General features: G+C 39.4%; 1 pseudogene; it reads left to right on the forward strand.

The window, feature by feature from the left end:
- The first annotated feature begins 579 nt into the window (after window positions 1–579).
- The window catches only part of LOC142169946 (UDP-glycosyltransferase 86A2-like), a 74596-nt pseudogene continuing 52590 nt past the window's right edge, over window positions 580–22585 (forward strand).

Below are 22585 nucleotides of genomic sequence, written 5' to 3' on the forward strand. Positions count from 1 at the left end.
AAAAGTCCAAATATACCTCAAACAATTTAAAATGTGCGGGTATATAGAATACTTGAAAATTCATTCCGTCAAGTATAAGTACTATTTCACCCTTCTGATCCAATTTTGGAAGATCGTAGCGCTAATATGGTGACTTTAACACAGTTTATATTTTCCTTTTTCTATTATTCTATGTCTCATCACTCTTTCTAATTTATGTAATGTCAACACAATTATTATTGTACAAAACAAAATATTAGCAATCAGAAAATATGATAGAAATGTCAACACATTAGATATTTCTCCTTAACATGATCTTAGGAAGTCCAAATGTGATAGAATACCTAAACTCCCTCCTCCATTTCTTGAGGACCAGCTTGATAGTGTAAGAAATCCAAGTATCCAAAGAATCATTTATTGTATATACAGTATGTGTAAATTTCACTTTCTAGTTTTTAACAGAAGTACTAAAACTTGACAAAGACTACTCATATAAATGTTTTTATAGTTGACCTTCTATTTTCCTATTTCCTACACTTCTATATGCAGATGCATTTATCTTCCAAGTCGCTTTGAACTAACTTTCATCATCTGTCATACATGGAGTTTGCTGCTAGTGATCCTACACGTCCTGACATACAGAGACCGGAAGATGAAGTGAAATACATCAAAAGATTTTTCTTTTACTGTCACGATCCAAAAATTACACCTGTTGTGATGGCGCCTATCTTAATACTAGGCAAGCCGACAACCTCAATAAATCACGATTTCCTTTAAGTTTGAAAACATAATATTTAAATACAACACAAAAATCTCGCAAATACCGATACAAACACACCCAAAATCCGGTGTCACTGAGTACATGAGCATCTAAATGATAGCAATGTCTGACTGATAAAACACTGTCTAAAAATATAGAACAATACAAAAACTAAAAGGAAAGAGAGTCAAGCTTTGCGGACGTCAATCAACTACCTCGATAGTCTCCAACGGAAAAACCTTCGAAAAACTAGCAATCGCCTTGTCCCGAAGTACCTGGATCTGTACACAAGGTGCAGGTTGTAGTGTGAGTACAACCAACTCAGCAAGTAACAATACTAAATAAAGAGCTGAAGATAGTGACGAGCTTCACTGCTAAGTCCAATTACAGAAATTTCCAACATAAGAAGATAGGTATGCTTTCATGCTTCCCATTTAAAACTCAACAGTAATTTCATATCAAGTTCGACTGAAAAAGGAGATAATATCTTTAAGAAATTTCCAAAATAGTGATATATGACAGCTGAAGTGTAACAACAATAAAATCAATGCATCCTCTTAGAGCAGCAGTCAGCCAGTCCTCCCATTCACTCCATCCTCATAATCACTCTTTCCTCACAATCACTCATTCCTCTCAATCACTCAGCACACGGCACTCGCACTCAGTAGGTACCTGCGCTCACTAGGGGTGTGTACAGACTCCGGAGTGGCTCCTTCAACCCAAGCGCTATAACAAGCCAATCATGGCATACATCAATGAATCATACTGTGGCGTGCAGTCCGATCCCATAAATATCCTCACAATCAGGCCCTCGGCCTCACTCAGTCATTAACCTCTCGAGTCTCTCGGGATCAAAACGTCATTAAAATCAGCCAAAAAATGATAATATGATGTATCAATAAATAGCAATAGAGACTAAGATATGATATGAAATGAATGAACATGACTGAGTGTGAAATTACAATTTGAACATATAATTCAATCGTAGAAATGACCCCAATGGGTACCAATAATAACAGCATATGCCTAAGCATTATTTTTAATACGAGTCTCATCTCAATTTTTCTAACACATAGAAATTGTACGGATATCAACAGGTCATTCAACTACACAGTTCCATTGAATTGACCAAGTCACAATTTCTACGGTGCATGCCCACACGCTCGTCACCTCAAAACCAATCACATAACACATAATCTAGGGTTTCATACCCTCAGGACCAAATTTAGAACTGTTACTTACCTCAAACTGTCTAATTCTTTATTCTGCAATTCCTTTGCCTCGCAAATCGGCCTCCAAACGCCTTGAATATTGCCACAAATAATTTGATTCAGTCAAAATAAATTATTGGAATCAATTTCATATGAAAATACTAATTTTCCAATAAAATCCGAAATTGCACTCAAAAATTGCCCGTGGGGCTCACGTCTCGGAACCCGACAAAAATTACAAACTATGAATGCTCATCCAACCACGATTCCAACCATACAAATTTCACCAAATTACGACATCAACTCGACCCTCAAATCTTCAATTAAAGTCTTTGAAGATTTCTACCATTTTCAACCCAATCTTTACCCATTTGAACTCAATAATTTTTCCACAAATCTTATTGGTACGTGTATGTATAAATAATACTCTCACACCCAAGAATCCTACTCCTAATCACCCATCTTTACCCAAACGTGAAATTGAAGACTAGGGTTAGAAATTCTTACCTCTTTGAAATCCTAGCAAGATCCTTATGAAAATTTTAAACCTTGAACAAGAATTGATGGACAAATGACTAGGTCTTCACTTTCTCTCTCTCAAAGATGCTCTCACCTCTCTCTAAAATATCAGATAAAACTCTTCAAAATGACCCCCAATACCTTTTTATAAAAATAGGATCGGGTAAAATTTTTAAAACTTAAACTTGCCGAAATCGGGTCTGCTATCGCAGACCGTACCGCATAATCGTAATGCGGCCCGCATAATCGGTCGCAAAAAGGCCCTCCGGAAAAAGGCAACATTATTTCAGTCTGCAGCCATTATGCGGTCCGCAGACCTATTCTGCAATAGCATAATGCACCGCAGAACTGGTCTGCGGTCGCATAATGTGCCGCCGACCTTCCTCCAAACTTGCCCCACCTCTGATTCACTCTGCGGCCATTATGCGGTCCACATAGTGGGCCGCAAAAATGACTTTTTTCGGCAAAAAAATTCTTTATTCCCCGACGCATTCTCAAACACGTAAACCTACTTCGGCACCATGAAACCTTAATTTTCTTAGCAAGACTTTTCCGGGGTCGCTACACATAAGTCAACGTCCGGCCAAACTTTTCAACTTAAGTTCTAAACCTTGGAACTAAGTATTCTAAATCATTCCAAATTCTCACCGGACCCGAATCAATTACCTCGAAAAGTCAAATAATAACCGTAAAGCACAATTTGAGCAGTAAATGGGAAGACAGGGTTGTAATACTCGAAACGACCGGTCGGGTCGTTACAATTACATACATTTTCTATACATTTTGTTAATAACTTTGAGCTAATTTACGTATAACCGTTCTACGATGAAACAGTTTTCAGAGAAAGTGAGAGCTTCAGAATCATTCCCGTGTTGACAAGAGCAGCAATGTCATGACCCAAAATCTGACTAGTCGTGATGGCACATAACCCAACCCATTAGGTAAGCCAATTAACCACTAACTAATTCCAATAACAATTAAATAAGCAATTAAGTAAACAAATATCTGAATCTGATACATTCTCCAAGGACTGGTAGTACAAATCATGAGCTTCTAAGAATAGAGTTTACAAAGCTGAAATAAAGTAAATACATCATCTGTTTGAAAAATAATACATTAACAGAGTTTTATAGACCTAAGGCTATCATGAACAAGAGGCAGCTACAACCGGGACACAGGTACAACTTCAAATCCAGCTCATATCGAACACATCAATATCAGTAGCCAACATCTGCACGCAAGGTGCAGAAGTATAGTATGAGTACAACCGACCCCACGTACTCAATAAGTAACAAACCTAACCTTAGGTTGAAAGTAGTGACGAGCTAACACAAAGGTCGGGTCCAACACTAATATTCCACAACAGTTCATAAAAACATAGTACACATAACAAAAGAGGTATCTTAGAAATAAAATGCCCAGTTCGTTCACAGTTCCAGAAAAATAGGTATTACTTTTCAAGTATCTCAATGAAAACCCAAATCTTTTACCAAAAATGCCAAAATACGAGTAAGTTTGAAAACTTTTATTTTTCCCAAAACTCCTTTCAATAACAAGTAAGATGTTTCATTTTCAGATAGCATGAGCAAAGTACGTCTCTATGCCTACATGTCAAGATACAGGTAAAGTCATAAATGGCACCAAAACCCGGTAGCAGAAGGAAATGCATCTCTATGCATGTATCTCAAGTACGCTTGTTAAATGCAATGCATCTCAATGATGAGTTCATGTACTCACACTCGCAGAGTAATCAATCTCACTGTCTAGCATTCCCTCTGCCTATGCTCAATGATCAACACACTCAATCACCCAGCACTGTACAATTTCTGCTGTGGCATGCAGTCCGATCCACATATATATAATCAACTGCGCTCACTGGGGGTGTGCAGACTCTGGAGGGGCTCCTATAACCCAAGTGCTATAATCCGCACGGACAACTTACGTGCTGCACGGACAACTTACGTGCCATAATATCAATATCTGGATCCGCACGGATAATTCACGTGCTACACGGATAACTCACGTGCTATAATATCAATATTTGGATCCGAACGGATAACTCACGTGCTGCACCGACAACTCACGTGATATAGTATCAATATCTGGATCTGCACAGACAACTCACATGCTGCACAGACAACTCATGTGCTATAGTATCAATATCCTCACAAACAGGCCCCCGACATCACTCAGTCATCAATATCTCCAGTCTCACCAATGTCATGAGACTAGCCCGACAATAATGATCTGATGTATCTATAAATAACAACTGAGACTGAGATATGATATGAATGTATGAATATAACTGAGTACAAAATATCAATGAAATGACAGCAAAAAAATGACCATTGTGGGTCCTAGCAGTATCGTCATAAAGCCTAAACATGATATTTAGCATAATTGACGGCTCAATTACTTTATCACATGGTGAAAACACGGACCTCAACAAAGTAGGACCACTATATAGTGTTATGGAAACAACAGAGTCTCAATTCCCATGGTACATGCCCACACGCCCGTCACCTAGCATGTGCGTCACCTCAATACCAATTACATAACACGTATTTCGGGGTTTCATACCCTCAGCTCCAAGATTAGAAGAGTTACTTACCTCGAACAAGTCAATACTAATGTTGAGAAATCCAAGTGATGCTCCAAAGATACCATCTCATGCGTTCCGACCTCTGAACGGCTCGAAACTAACAAAAACAACTCAAGTACATCAAACAATGCTAAAGGAACTAATCCCGATTGAAAAAGATTAAATCTTGAATCAAAAGCCCAAAATCGGCCAAAAGCACAACCCGGGACCGCACCTCGAAACTGACAAAATTTACAAAATCCAACAACCCATTCAATTACGAGTTCAACCATACTAGTTTCACTCAAATCCGACTCCAATTTGATATTCAAAACTTAAAAATTCATATTATGAAACTTTAGGCTAAAACCCTCAATTTCTCTTTAAGATTCATCAATCAATTCCAAAAAATGAAGATAGATTCATGAAATACGAAAAAGAATAAGTGTAGAACACTTACCCCAATCCTTGTGATGAAGATTGCTCTAAACATCGCCTCAATCTGAGTCCCACATCTCAAAATATGATAAAAGAACCAAAGCCTCAATTTAAAGCATTCTGCCCAGTATTCTCGCACCTGCTACACATTAGCCACTTCTGCGGCGTCGCTTTTGCGACCAAAAACACGCTTCTACGGAGAAGCACTGGAGGTCTGCCTTCTCACCTATGGTAGAAACTCTGCTGCTGCGCACACGCAGGTGCGAGTCCAAATTGCGCTCTTGCGCTGACGTTCGCTCCTGCGCCCTTTCACACCGTATCTGCGCCTTCGCAAATGCGAATGAATCCTCCGCTTCTGCGGACTCCTGCTCCCAGAAACACCTCCGTTCCTGCGACTCCATTGTCGCTTCTGCGACCATCGCACCTGTGCAAACCAACCGCATGTGCGGTCATACCAGAACTAGCAGCTTAGCAAAAATCCAAAAATTCAATGAAATGATCCTAACCTCGTCTGAAATTCACCTGAGCCCCTCGGGATCCCGTCCGAACATGCCAACAAGTTCCTTGATACAATACGGACCTATTCGAGGTCTCGAAACACACATAACAATATCAACACGACGAATCACACCTCAAATCGAATCTATGAACTTTGAACTTTCAAATTCAATAACTCGTGCCGAAACATAGTAAATCAATCCGGAATGGCTTTAAATTTTGCACACAAGTCATAAATGACATAACAGAGCTATTCTAATTTTCATAATCGGATTCAGACCCCGATATCAAAAAGTCAACCCCCTGTCAAACTTCCCAAAAATTCAACTTTCGCCATTTCAAGCCAAAATCCACTAAGGATCTCCAAAAAATCTTTCGGACACGCTCCTAAGTCCAAAATCATCATACGGAGCTATCGGAACCATCAAAACTCCATTCCGGGTTTAAATTCACAAGAAAGTAAAACTTGATCAACTTTTTCAATTTAAAACTTCAAACCATGAAATCCATTCTTCCAGTTCGATTCCGAATAACCTGAAAACCAAAACCGACGATTCACATAAGTCATAATACATCATATGAATCTACTCATACCCGTAAACTACCGAGCGAAGTGCAAATACTCAAAACGTCCGATTGGGTCGTTACAAGCAAGCACCGGTGTTCTAGCATCAGCGTGTCATAGGTACGCTAAAAGTTTTCGCCAATTTTAAATAGATTATAAACTTATATTCTATTTTATATCATCCTCACTGAATCCTAATTTAATTTTCCTAGATAAGATATCGAGTAATTCTATCTAGCAGGTTGATCATAGGAGAAGCAAACATTTGTCACTACGCGAATACTATCCACAATGCCAGACCGTTTTTTGTGAGTATGAATCACTGTTAAGGCAAGTGAAAACATGAAGGCGATTTCACCTAACAAAGGAAAATTTTCATCCTTTTATTCCTTTCTGAGTACAGTGTAAATATAAAAGTTAATATCCGAAAACCACTATAAACTATTATATTTTTGTCAGTTTCTTACTTAAATTATCTTGTGTCTTTAAAACCCCCGAACTATATCTTCTTAATTATTAAAAATTCATCGTCGAATTTTTACTATTGAGTATAATGCATGCTTCTAATTAGCTTTAAATATACCAAGTTTAAGACACGTGGCTAATTAATTAAGCCTAATTTAATTATCAATTTAATTAAAGACTTGAACTAATAATAAAAAATAAAAAATGGGTAAAAGCCATTAATCTGGATTTCTGCCATTAAACCTCAATTCAATCTTATTTTTCACATTAACCTTCGATTTCACTGTAGATTTTGGTTTAGTACGGGATTTGGGATTAAAAAAATCTAGGGTTTGAAAAAAAGAGAAATTTTGGAGAAATAAAAAAAAAAATGAAGGAGAAAAGTAATTTAAGAAGAAATAAAAGTTTCGGGTGGAATCTGGATAAAGGAAGAAGAAAGGTAAAAAAAGAATAAGAATGATGAAAAAATAATGAAAAAATCGAGAATACAAAGAAAATAGAAGTGGAAAAGAAATGGAATTTTATAACACTAATTAATTAGCAGTTAGAGTATGCCAGCGGGACCATTTTTATGGATAGTTTTATCTTCCACATGTCTTTAGATGAGTTATCTCACACATTTTACAAAAAATATCAAGAGATGTTTTTTAATAACTGACAGGATATAGTTCATCAGAGTTTTGAAGATACCGAATAATTTAAATAAAAAACTGATAAAAATATAATAATTTAGGATAACAATTCTGAATATAATTATAAATATTATCTCAATGGCGAGCCCCACTAAACGAGTCGTCAAGACATGGATCCTGTGAGGCTAGACATATGGAAGTCCATACAAAACTCTATTACCACAATAAGGGAATATGACTAGGTATGGCCTTGGTGAGAACTGCTCGACTGAATTCCTCTTGTAAACATTAATAATCGTAGGCCTGATTTTAAAAAAATAGTAGTAAATTGAAAGTTGTTAGTGCTTATACACGGAAGAGCTTGAATAGTTGTTGAGATATTTAGCATATTTGGTCCTTTATTATTTTTATATAAGTACTTTGAGTAATTTCATATATGATAAGTCTAATTTTTTGTTGGTCTAAATGTATAGTTGAGTAGTTTGTTAGGGGTAGATATATACTTAATCAATTTTCCGTCCATTTTGTAAGCGATGTGCAAGTTATGTGCATTTTTTTTTTGAGTGCAAGTGTTGTGCATTTTCTTGTGAAGGCATGTGATAAGTAGTTCACTTTCATAATTCAACATAAATTTTGTATAGGTTAATTACAACGTCCTAATTTGTATTATGTACATGTTCAATTACAACGTCATAATTTGTATTTTGTACATAATTCTCTTACTCAGACTTTTGTTGAGTTCATCTAGGCTTTAGCCATTTCTTTATGTGCAAGAATCAAATCCGACTTTGGGTTTCCAATCCAAAACCTTATTCGCGTGCTAAGTAAACAAAAACTTATTTAGTTATTTATGCACTAGAAAACATTCAAAACGTGTGGTAGAATGCACGTGTCCAATGACGTTTCAATTATTCGTAATCTATGTAATAAATAACTATGTTCACTAACCTCTTAACTTGATCAATTCGATGACTATAATTTGGCTTTAGCCTTTGGCCTACCAATAACGATGCAATTCAAAATTGGGGCGAATATCGACTCACCCAATCTTTATCTTATTCTACCCAAAATATACATCTCGATTCAACCAATTAGATTTAAGTAAAGAAGAGTCAATCTTAGCTAATAGTAATATCCAAAAGATAAGATTATCGGTTTTATGACAGATAATATATATATTGACCGAATGGTAGTGAATGTGAGCACTAATAACAGTATTCAATGATTCAAAAAGATGGAAGACAACACTAGATAATAATGAACAGATATAAATAACATTTAAGTAAATAAAAAAGTGTGAGTCACCCGAAAATGAGTGAGATACATGAATATTCTTTCTGACAATGAAGAATGATTGATGAGCCATAGAACACTCAGGTTCTTGGATCTAGTGGAAAAGTTAGACAAGAATCTTAGTAAAAAGGTTATTTTTGTATGCTTGCAATATGATCAGATTCACTCTATAAAGTCAATGTGTTTTTTACAAATAAATATCTCATGTCCCCTATCATTGTGTCTCTTTTTATTTATAGGGAACATATTCCTAGAAACTCTAATAGTACAAGTGCAGAGAATATCTACTAGAATATTCTCTTTAGCGTCCTATCTTGAAACTAGTCGTTATAACTCTGTCTAGGATACTCAACCTCGACCTTGATCTACGACGACTTCTCGACTTTGATCATTGCTGATTCTTCGACCGCGACCTTCATCATTTCTAGAACCACTTCGACCTTGGGCAAGTCTTTATTGAAGTCATATTGGTGACACATGGCAGTCTGTGAATGCCTCATTAATGTTAACATGGTTTGATCATATTAGAGATAATTTTTGACTTATACATTTAGTCACTCTGCTTATTGAGGTCGTCCTCGCGGGTGAGCTTAATGAGCGGATAATGTCATTTTCGGTCGAACTTATCGAGTAGGCTGCAAGAGTCGTAATCGTTGTGTCGAACATGCCACGTGCCCCCCATGTGAGCCGCATATTTCAAATACCACAAGTTTCATGGGTGATTTGTTGGAGTTATCCTGTCCAAGGAATAGAATGACGTCATGACATCATGCATTATTATGATGCATATTCCCGATACGTTGCATTGATTCGTGCGTGACCCTTGATTGGATCTGCCGTTTCGATTCCGGTGCTAATTATGATGAGCCATTTTCGAGTTTAGTGCCACGATCTCTATAAATAGAGTTTTTTGGACTTTAGTTTGAAGTTTGTTTCTTCTAACTTTCCAGAGCACCATCGTTCTTCTTGCCATTTTCTTTTCTAAACTTCCTTTCCTTACTCAGTTTCCCTACTCCATTCCCATTCTTCCGGGCGAGGATGGAGAGGATGCTGAAGATCGGGGAGGTGACAATGTTGAAGACCGGACCGGTGAGGATGGTGTGGGCCGTGATGGCGATGGCCAGCAGTAGTTTGTTTTTTATAATTTTGTGTATTTTTGCTGGCGTCTTCAAGATCCATTGTAAGAAACCTTTGTCTATTCATATCAAAGTTGGTTTTTGTTTTCATCTATGCCTTTCTTATCTGCCATGATTTGTTTTTGTACTTTGTGCATTTTGCTCCTTCATACTTTTGATGTCTCCATGATTCGGGTTGAATATCTATGGGCTAGATACCCCCATTGTCCGTACAGATCGAGTATGCCTGAGGATCGATCAGTTAGGTTTGGACTTGGTCGAACTTAGTTTCTCGTTTGGTTAAGTTTAACCTTCTATTGAAACATGGACGAGGGCCGATAGATGTCATTTGAACTTGGTCGAATTTTAACCTCTTGTTAAATCGCGGCCGAGGGCCGGTAGGTGTTGTTCGAACTTGGTCTATTTTTAACCTTTTGTTAAATATAGGTATTATTTGAGCTGGGTCGAACTTAACCCTTGTTAAGGTGTGGCCGAGGGCCGATGTGTGTTTGTTCGAGCTGGGTTGAACTTAACCTTTGTTAAGATGCGGTCAAGGGCCGATAGATGTTTGTTCGAGCTGGATCGAACTTAATCTTTGTTATGATGCGGCTGAGGGCCAATAGGTGTTTGTTCGAGCTAGGTCGAACTTCACTTTTGTTACGATGCGGTCGAGGGACTATAGGTGTTTGTTCGAGCTGGGTCGAACTTAACCTTTGTTAAGATGCGGTCAAGGGCCGATAGGTTTTTGTTCGAGCTAGGTCGAACATAACCTTTGTTACGATACGGCCGAGGGTCGATAGTTGTTTGTTCGAGCTGATCTAACCTAATCTTTTGTTAGGGCGGTTTTGATAAACTTGAATTTCTATTACTTTGACATTGTTGTTCTGATTACATGATTGGAGAGTATTGAGGAGTCGGGCAATGAAAGAGAAAACATCCCTTGCTTTGCATAATTTGAATCGAAGTGTCCCTTTCATCGCCTCGTTAAAAACCTCCTTGAGAAAACCCTAATGGGAAAAAACTCAAGTAAGGGAAAAAGAGTACTACTTGGGGGCGCTTATTCCCTTTAGAAGTTGAAGTATTTGAGGTGGCTGATGTTCCAATTGTTTGGTAATTGTTTTCCTTCCATCATCTCTAATTGGAATGAACCCTTGTTTGTTTTGGTTGTTATTTTGTATGGGTTGTCCCAGTTTGTTCCTAGTTTGCCTTCCCGTGGGTCTTTTCTTGCTTGAGTTTTGGCTTTGAGTACATAGTCCCGGACTTTGAGCGGACGGACCTTTACTTTCTTGTTGTAGTAATGTTCTGCTTGCTGCTTTCTGACATTGTTCGTATTTCTCACGAATTCTGAGGCATCCTTTTTCATAGTGGGCCAATAGTATCCTGCCCATATGAGATACCTAACGAGTGCTCGATTGCCGAAGTGAGCGCCGCAATGACCTTCATGAACTTCATCGAGGACGCGCTGGGTTTGGTTTGGGCCCAAACATTTTTCCTGAGGGCCACCGTATGTCATTTTGTGTAGGTCGCTATGGAGGCGATTGCATCTGGCTGCTTGCATTCTTATTTTTATGGCTTCCTTTTTGTCGATTGGGAGTGTGACGTCCTGTAAGTAGGCGATAATATGATTGCGCCAATCCTAAGTTAAGCTTACTGATCTTACCTCGGTTTGGTCTAGAGATGAGTTGAGGAGGTGGACTACACTTTTATCCCCGGTCGTGATGCTTTTGGTGGTTGCGGATAATTTGGCGAGGCCGTCACTTCAATATGCTATCCACGCGAGATCTAGTCGAGCTGACATTCGTCGAACTTGGGAAACAACTTACTAATCTCGGTCAAGTATTTTTGCAACCTTTGTTCTTTGATTTCGAAAGTCCTAGTGACTTGGTTGACTACGAGTTGGAAATCACAACAGGGTTTTAACCGTTTCGCCCCATGCTTGAGTGCCAACCTCAATCCTGCAATTACGGCCTCATACTCAGCCTCGTTGTTAGTCATGTTTGGGCATCTTATGGATTGGCGAATTACTTCTCCTGTAGGGACCTCAAGTGTGAGTCCTAGTCTGGAAGCGTTAGATGCATTATCGGTGTATAGGACCCATAGGTCTTGTGTTTGGAGAGAAGCTTGGACGACTTTCTTCTCGACCTCATGCATTATCTTTGCACTGAAGTCTGCGATGAAATCGGTGAGCACTTGTGACTTTATCGCCGTTTGCGGCTGATATGTGATGTTTTGCTCGCTTAGCTCGATGGCCCACTTGGCCAGTCTCCCCGATAATTCGGGTTTATGTAAAATTCCTCTTAGAGGATAGGTGGTAATGACCGCGATAGGGTGGCAAGGGAAATAAGGTCTAAGCTTTCATGAAGCTATGACAAGTGCCAGGGCTAGTTTCTCTAGGTGTGGGTACCTCGTCTCGGTGTCGACGAGTGTTCTGCTAATATAATAAATAGGAGATTGCGTACCTTTACTTTCTCGTATCAGGACTGCACTTACTTCCACTTCGGAGGTGGCCAAGTAGACGAGGAGATGTTCCCCGAGTTCGGGCTTTGATAGCAGAGGTGGTGATGACAAATATGCCTTTAGTTTTGGTAGAGCTTGTACGCACTCGAGCGTCCACTCGAGGCCGTTATCCTTTTTGAGTACGCCAAAAAAATTGTGACATCTGTCAGATGGCCGTGAGATGAATCTCGATAAGGCGGCGATTGGACTTGCCTTGGTAGTTAGGAGCTCCGGTATCCTTCGATAGATTTGATTTGATCTGGGTTGACCTCGATCCCCCGTTGTGACACTAAGAAACCCAAGAACTTTCCCGAGGCTACGCCAAATATGCATTTTTCTGGGTTTAATTTCATTCTGTACCGGCTCATTATGTCGAAAGCTTCCTTCAAATGGTCGATATGATCCTCTGCCTTTACAGATTTGGCCAACATGTCATTGCTATATACCTTCATGGTCTTGCCGAGCTGATCATTGAACATTTTCGTGACCAATATTTGATAGGTAGCCCCTGTGTTCTTCAGCTCAAATGGCATGACCTTGTAACAATATGTTCCTCGTTGGGTGATGAACGTGGTTTTCTCCCGGTCCTCTTCTTCCATAAGTATCTGGTTATAGCCCGAGTACACGTCCAAAAAACTCAGCAGCTCATGCCCGACCGTCATGTCGATGAGTTGGTCGATATTTGGTAACAGGAACGAATCCTTCGGGCATGCTTTTTTCAAGTCCGTGAAGTCTATACACATCCACCATTTTCTATTTTTCCTTTTGACCATCACTATGTTGGCGATCCACTTGGGGTATTTAGTCTCCCTGATGAAGCCATGTTCTATTAGTTTCCCCACCTCCTTGTGGACGGCATCGTTGATGGCGGGATTGAATTTTTGTCTGACCTGCCTTACTAAGGGGGTAGAACTGATCGACATTTAGTTTATGTGTGGCGATCTCCTTGGGAATGCCCGACATATCTACATGGCTGAAAGCAAACAAATCTGCGTTAGTTATTAAAAATTGACTAAATTTACCTAGTTCTCGGAGTTTGCAGTCGATGTAGGACTTTTTGTTATAGTAGTTGGGATCTAATTGAATGGGTTCGAGGTCCTCTATATTCGAGTCTGCGACTTCAACCATTTTGGGATCCATGATGACGTCCCTGGTCTCTTCTTGTGTCAACCTCGGCCCTTTTGATTGCTATGCCTCTTTTTCCTTGTCTTTTTTTCTGTTGGGTTATCGTGTTGTCTATGGCGATGCGGTAGCATTCCCGGGACGTGCGCTTTTCTCCATGTATGCTGACTATCCCCCACGGTTTTGAAAATTTAATTACTAGGTATAAGTTTGAGGGGGCAATTCTCATGGGATGTATCCATAGTCTTCCTACTATGGCATTGTATGCGGTGGCCTGTTCCATGATGTGGAATGTCGTCTCCAACGTTGTGTCGGCGGCCAAGACAGGGAGTGTAATTTCTCCCGATGTGCGTTTAACTGTATTATTAAAATCGGTTAGTGTGATGCAGCGCGGCACTATCTTGTCCTCGAGTCTCATCTGAGTGAGGGCTCTGGGATTGATAATTCACTCTTCACTCCCATCGTCCACCATGATACATTTGACATAGGTATCTAAAATGCACAAAGTAATGACGAGAGCATCATTGTGAGGGAAAGTCAAACCGGAGGCATCTGACTCATCGAAAATGATACTTTCTTCAAGTCTGTCGTACCGTTTGTGGGTGAAAAATCTTTTGCACTTGTGAGTGGCAGTGAATTTAACGTTGTTGATGGAGGCGTCATTACTGTCGCTGATAATCATGTTGATGGTGTGAGCTGGTGATGGTGGCTTTGGCGGTCCTTGGCGTTCACGTCCCCTGGCGAAGTTGTTTCTCCTCTTGTCGCTCAGCAGCTCTTTGAGGTGTCCCTACTGCAACATGTTCACGACCTCTTGCCTGAGGGCAATGCAATCTTCTATCTTGTGTCTGCGCTCCTGGTGGAACTCGCAGAGGGCGCCGAATTTTCTGGTGCTCGGATCAGACCTCATCTTTGGCAGCCACTTCACCTTCGTTCCGAGTTTCTCCAGGGCATAGCCTATTTCTATATATGACACACAAAAATTGTTAGAAGATAATAAGGGAGGCATACGTCTCTCATTCCAATGAGTCCCTGTTCTTGGCCTGGATGGGCCTTCATCATAGTGGAAAGAAGGTGGGGCGGGGCCCCTGACATATGGATGATGTCGCTCCTTGTTGGATCGTGAGATCGGGTGATCCCTCCTTATATTATCTCTCTGTTCTTTCCTAGACTCGGCTTGTACCGAGAAGAATCATTGAGTTGGTCTGTTAGGGTCGTCATCATCTGCTTGAACTTCGGCACAGTAAGCATTGTGGATTTCATCCCAAGTGGTCGAAGGATATTTCATCAACCGGCTCAGCAGTTTTCTAGTCATTCTTGAACCATCTCTACTCAACCAATTCTAAAACGCTGCGACCGCCATCCTCTCAGACACGTTTAGTAGGGTCATCCTTACCCTGTTAAATCGATCGAAGGAAGTCCCTCAGTCCCTCTCCTAAGGACTACTTTATGGCAAATATGTCACTTACTCTTGTTTCGTCTTTTTTGGCTCCGACATGCGCCGTTACGAACTTATCGGCCATCTCCTCGAAGGTTTCTTTGGAGCAGGTTGGTAGCTATGAGTATCATGTTAATGCCCCTCTCGTAAGGGTTTTTCCAAATTTCTTCATCGAAATAGAGGAAACCTGTTCATTGGTGAGGTCGTTGCCTTTCATGGCGGTGACATAATGAGTCACATGATCTTCGGGGTCAGTCGTTCCGTCGTATATCCTAAGCTATGACAACATATTGAAGGTCTTTGGTATGGCATGCGGGGATTCTTCCTCGGTGTACGGATGCTCTATGAACCTGCCGGTGTCCCTCTTTGGCAGTAGCTTAGGGGCATCCGGTATCTTGTCGACTTGTTCTTGGTGTTCTTTCATTTGATCTCCGGGCGCTTTATTTTCACTCTCTATTTCTTCCACCCTCTTTAGAATAGCGGCGAGGACGTTGTCACCTGCATTGTTAGTAACACTTTGAGTTATACCTGGCATTGGAGGGTCTGGTTGATCGTCATATTTGTTTGCACGTTGCACTATGTGGGCTCTTGTGATATCTTTAGTCGTGCATGGAGTGGACTTGTTGAGAATGCTTACTAGCGTAACGATCAACCATACTTCGAGGAGCTTTTTCATGGTCGGTGGCGTCCCTTCTCCTATGGACGTGGAGGCCAGTTTCCGTTTAGTTTTGTTATACTACAATAGGGGAGAGGCGACCTCTGGCGCTAGGGGGAGGCAGTGGGCGTCACATCCTTGCCTAATGTTTCACAGCTCTCGTTAATAGCGTTCATGAGGTTGCTAAGGAAATCACCTGTCACTTTAGTCCTCTCTCTTTGGTTACCTGCCTTGTAGGTTTCCGTATGTGCAAAGAAAGAGAAAGATCTTGGGGTTTGTGAGGTTAGTGACTCACATTAGCTGTAGATCTAAAAGAAACTAAAAATTTAACTATGAAGTCCCCACAGACGGCGCCAAATTGTTCGACCCAAAATATAGATTTTGGTTCAACCAATTAGAATTAAGTAAAGTAGAGTCAATAATAGCTAATAATAATATCCAAAAGATAAGGTTATCAGTTTTATGACAAATAATATGTATATTGGCCGAAGGGTAGTGAATGTGAGCACTAATAACAGTATTCAATGATTCAAAAAGATGAAAGATAGCATTAAATAGTAATGAATGACAATAAATGGCATTTAAGTAAATAAAAATGTGTGAGTCACCCCAAAAATGGGTGAGATCCAAGAATATTATTTTTGACAATGAAGAATGATTGATGAGACTTAGAACACACATGTTGTTCTTGGATCGAGTGGAAACGTGTAACGACCCAACTGGTCGTTTTGAGCAATTGCGTCCGGTTCGGCAGTTTTAGGTCATGCGTAGCTTCACCTAGTGTATTATGACTTGCGTGCATCATCGACCCGGGGTTTTGAGTGGTTCTGAAATGATTTTAAGGAGTGACTCTCATTTGAGAAGCTCGAAGTTGAAAGAATTGACCAAGATTTGACCTTTGAGTATTTGACCTCGGATCGGAGTTTTGACGGTTCTAGTAGGTCCGGATGATGTTTTTGGACTTGGGCGTATGCCCGAATTTGCATTTGGAGATGGTTTCAGCATCATTTGGCGGAAATTGGCAATTTAAAGGTTTGAAATTTTCCTAGGTTTGATCATGGTTTGACTTTAAGGCTATCGGGTTTGGATTTTGGTTTCAGAACTTGGATAGGTACGTTTCGTCATATGGAGCTTGCATGCAAAATTTGGCGTCATTTGGAGTTTATTTGATATGGTTCGGACGCGTGGTTGCGATTCTAGAGGTTCTTTAAGTTCATGGAGATTTCTATGCATTTTGGCATTCGATTCGTGATTCTAGATGTTATTCTGATGTTGTGATCACGCGAGCGAGTTCGTGTTATGTTTTTGGACTGGTGTGGGTGTTTGGTTTGGAGCCTCGCAGGCTCAGGTGAGTTTTGGATTGGTTTCGGAATGATTTTATATAATTTTTGAGTGCTGGTACTGGTTCCATCGCATTTGCGATGTTTTTGTCTCAAAACGACTATCGCATTTGCGAAGTAGCCCTCGCATTTGCGAAACTAGGCTATTGGGGAAGAGTTCGCATTTTCTAAGACATTCATCGCATTGGCGAGTGTGGGCTATTCGCTTTTGAGAAGCTTTCTTCCGATTTTGCGATGGCATCTGTCTTCGCAATTGCGATATTTTGGTCGCAAATGCGACTTAGTAGAACTCCTCCTGGTTCGCTTTTGCGATGCCTTGTCTTCTTTTGCGGGGTTCGCATTTGCGAACCTTATGTCACAAATGCGACATCTGCAGTCTGCATATAGCTGAGTAATTCCGAGACTTAGCTTCATTTTGATATATTTTGAACCTTAGCCTTGATGGGAGGCGATTTTGTGGAAGGATGTTCCTACCAAACTATCGGGTAAGTAATTTTAATCAACTTTCAATATATTTCGTGATTATACATTAGAATTAACATCAAATTCATGAGTATCTAAGGGAAACATTTGGTGATTTTGTCAAAAATTTGAAATAATTGAAATATTTTGGATTTGAGAATCGAATTGGACTCGGATTTGGAAACAAAACACGTATATCGACTCGTGAGGCTATTGGTAATCAATACCTACCCTTGGACCCGAGTTTTGACTGGGCATCCCAGGGTTAACTTTTGTTGACTTTTTAAAAATTGTATAAAGATCATAGCTTTCCTAATTGGAATTGTTTTCTCTTGCATTGTTTGATGTATTTAAGTCGTCTTTGGCTAGATTGAGTCGAGTGGAGATGAATTTGTAAAGGAAAAGCTAATTTGAGTATTGATTTGGCTGAATTGAGGTAAGTATCTTGCCTAACTTTGTTGAAAAAAGTTTTTCTACTAATTGCCATTTTTTGCTACATGCGGGGGTGATGCATATATGATGTGACAAGTGTATATGCATGTACCAGGGTTAATAATGCTCGGGGGTAGAATATACGATTAATTGTGCCTTGTAAAATTTTGTGACCTTCTCGTTTCATGCCCTGCTTGACTTCTAGATTACCAAGAATATGAAATTAAATGCTAGGAACCAAGATTTGGCTCATTATAACTTGATTAAAATTTGATGATTTTTTGTGAAACTATTGATGTGTTAAATTCGGTCATCAATATGTTTAATCATTAATACATCATTACGACCGATATTCTTGAGATATTTGATTCTATACTTGAGTTAAAGATCATTTTTTTTAGATTTGTCAAAATACTTGAATAATAAAGTACTTGAGGTTTGTTGAATTGTTATTGGCTGGAAACATGTGATTGATGTTCATTTGGAATATTCGCTTAAACACTCTCCTTGATGTTATTCATGCTTCCTACCTTACTTGTCATTGGTATACATATGCTTGGTGAGGAAGAGCGTAAAGCACGAAGGGTGATGTCGTGCCATTGCGTATGCATTATCATGTGAGGAAGAGTGTAAAGCACGAAGAGTGATGCCATGCCATTTTATTTACGTTATCATGTGAAGGTGAAAGTAAAAGCATGAAGGGTGATGCCGCGTGTTCTCATTTATATTAACATGTGAGGATGTGTGTAAAAGCATGAACGGTGATGCCGTGCCATTTCATTTATATTATCATGGGTTCATGGCACGAAGGGTATTTCCGTGCAGGCTAGGATGAGGGACATGCATTATGTTGTGATATCTTTTCATGGTGTATACGTTCATGCCTTTACCTTGAGCTGTTACTGTTGTACCTAAGTTTTCTATGTGACTTGTCGTTATTGTTATGGTTTTGTTCTCTATCTCAATTGTTGTTGTATTGCCCATGCCTTCTGTTTGTTTAACTTGGAAATATCATGTTTCCCTTTTTGTTGTTATATCTACATCCATGGCGTTCCTCATTTGTTGCATTTTCGTATAAGCTTATTATCATGTTAGTTATTTATGCCTTCTAGGTATTAGCTCATAAAGATCATGATTTCCCTCTTGTTTGTTATATCTACACATAGGCCTTCTACCATGCTAGTTAGTAAAATTTATATTCTTCTTTCCTAATTGCTGTCATTATTTCTATGCCTCCTACCTAGTCTGCTACTATTGACCATATGTACTGCCTTCTTCGTTATTGTTTCCTGTGTATTTTTCACTTTGTCATTACTGTTATTGGCATTACTTTCACTCGGTTGGTACTGTTATACGTATATTTGGTGAGGATAAGATAAATACACGAAGGGTATTGCCATTCCATTGATTTGATATCTTGAGTACATTTCTCACACTATGAAAGTTATGGAGTTACTATCGTGGTTTATTGGTTAGCGCTCCAGGAAAAGGATTGGTCGAGATATTGGAAAATGCTAAATTGTGATCTCTTCTAGTACTCATATATTGCTTCGCATATTTGTTTCTTGCTTGTTTACTGTATATGTTATATCAATGATTATCTTTTAACTAAAAAGCCTCGTCACTACTTCACCGAAGTTAGTCAAGATACTTATTGAGTACATGGGGTCGGTTGTACTCATACTACACTTCTGCACCTTGCGTGCAAATTTTTGGAGCGGAGCTGCGGTGGATGACGGGGGATGACTCTGAAGATGTTCGTGCCTTTCGGATGTGGGTACCACTAGTCCCTGGGTAGTTTTAGAGTTTAATTATGTTTATGTACATTTTAAACAGAAGTTGTATTTATTTCACATCCATTTTTGCAATAATCCAGTCTTAGTAGCTCATATCTTGTACTACTAGTCCTTGGGTTATTGTTTGGAATCCAGATATATCAATTATTGATCACATTTATTTTATTAGAATTGTGTTAACTGTTAATTGGATGACCTAACGGGTCGGGTTAGATGCCATCACGATTTGTAGATTTTGGGTTGTGACAAGTTGGTATCAGAGCACTAGGTTCGTAGGTTCTACGAGTCATGAGCAAATGTCTAGTAGAGTCTTGCGGATCGGTATGATGACATCCATACCTATCTTTGAGAGTCTACATGACATTTAAGAAAATTTCCCTTTCTTCTTTCCTTATCGTGCGGCCTTGTTTCATCTTGAAACCTATTTTGATTCTTCATATTCGTTCATATGAGATGTTGTGCATCAGTAATTGCTATGCGTCGATGATTTATGATGCTGCAGATGGATTACGAAGGCTATGGATGCTTGATTATCATCGCGATGTGATGTCTAGTCTGGGGAGCAAATGCAGTGTTAAATCTTTCAGTCGTTCATTTGTGATACGAGGCGGGCTCTTATATCTGGTTGGTAAGCACGAACATGGAAAGGCGGTCTACTGGACTAGTTGTTTTGATTATGGTGGGTTCATGGTGAGTTGTTGCATTTGTGGGTTATCTCCTGCGTGATGAGTTTGGATCGTGTGTTTCGTATGTGGTTTCCATTCGGTGGGATGCATATATTATCATTTCAGAGCATTTGGGGAAGTTGTTTGACTATTGTAAGGATGGGTAAGTGCTTGGCAGAGTCTTCGAAGTGTTCTATGACAAGTATTGCATGGCCTTTTTTGAAGTATTCAACTAAATTGCCGTGCGGGATCGGGGCATGCTATAAAGATATGTGACTTTGGATTACCGACGATGTGTTCTATGGCTTCGGGCTAAATGGGAGAGTCTGCTAATGACGATCGGATTATAGGATCATGCGTTGTATCAGTTGTCGGGCTGAGGGGTTGCTTGGTTATTACTTTGAATAGTCATGTGCTGGTGAAGCGTGGGTTGCTCGGTGCGTATTAATTGTCTATTGAAGAGGTGAGTGGTTATCGATAAGGTTCTGACGAGTTTCAGATCATATGTAACATTTAAGGACTTCTAAATTTGTGTATGGGTAAGGCTTGAGATCGGTATCGAATGGTAATCGAATCTGCGGTATTACTATGTCAAGAATGATTCTATATGGCAATATTGGATGGATGAAAGAAATGGCTTTAGAGTCCCAGAAGGTCCCTTTAGAGCGATGCATATCAGATTGAGTTGCTTGCAGGTTGGCAGTCTGGGTGATTCGGTTGAGTTAGAGGCGATCGGTTCTGATGACTCAATCATGTGTTAATGAGTTCTGAAGAAATTACCATGGTTATGGCCAATGCCGGAGTTGATGTTTGCTACAAGTATAGAAGTTATATTGTGTGTGGTGATGTTCTCCTAGATTGAGTTAAATGCAAGGTTCGCACTTGTTGAGATGTTCAATTTGCTTGTGGTTCAGAGTTGATTATGAGATTTTCTTATTTTCGCAAGTTAGCATGTTAGTGACGGTGCGTTTGTGGGGTTGAAAGCTGTGAGTTCAAGATTGCGGTTAAGTCACGCCTAGCAATTGAACAGTGACCTAAAGCAATTCTCGAATACCACACTAAAATCTTTCCTAATGTCAAAGGGATTTATTTTTTATTTTTTATTTTTATAAATTTTCCTAGTGATGTGGGTTTAGTTATATTCATGAGAAAGAGAACCAGAGGGGGACTTGACCTTACCTCAAAATTACAACATACGGACAAGCAATTGTCCTTCAAAAAAAGGATGGCCTTAAAGCATACATTAATTATTCAGCCATCCCATCAACTAAAAAGGGCTAACTAACAAAGAAATTAGCCTTGTCGTATCTTTGCCTAATAGTAGGCATCTGAAATTTGTCCAACATAAAGGGGCCCTTCGCACCTCTAGGAAGGGCTTTCGAAGGTGTAATAGAAGGAACCTTGTTGACTATTCTTGGCTCTTTTTGCTAGATAATCCACAACACTATTAGCCTCAAAGGGATTCAATAGTCTATATATAGCCATAATCATCCGTTAGTTGCTTTATTTGCACAATATAATTTTTTGCGGCAAAAGAGATTTAACCGAACATATAATGCCATAACCTTTCCCCATACCCCATATATATATATATATATATATATATATATATATATATATATATATATATATATAACGAGGATTCATATCGCCAACCCCAGCTTGTTTAGGAATGAGGCATAGTTGTTGCTGTTGTTATACACATATATGGTATCAAGAAATTTGTTTCGCAAAGCTAGCTCATTCGGTGGCTGCTACAATTAGTTAATAATATCACATGCATCTACAAAGTCCCAATACCCAATTTGGTATACCATCTAAAACATTTCACTAGGAAAAGGTTCTTGAAGTGAAAAGACTGGTTGAACTGTCACATTTTGTCACATTTTGTCACATGCATTGAAAAGATTGCATGGTTGATATATTCGTTAAAAGATTCCTTTGTTAATTCCTGATAAGAAAAGGGTAACTATCTCTAGAATGGATTAGGCTTAACTAATAATCCTAATGAGGCACCTATAAAAAGCTCCATTCTTAGGTACATTTCATAGGAATGAATTCTCTTCTTACAAGCTCCATTCTTAGGTACATTTCATAGGAATATAATCCAATATAAAATTTCGATG

The sequence above is a fragment of the Nicotiana tabacum genome, chromosome 15, assembly GCF_000715075.1.
Source record: "Nicotiana tabacum cultivar K326 chromosome 15, ASM71507v2, whole genome shotgun sequence".
NCBI classification, from domain to species: Eukaryota; Viridiplantae; Streptophyta; class Magnoliopsida; order Solanales; family Solanaceae; genus Nicotiana; species Nicotiana tabacum.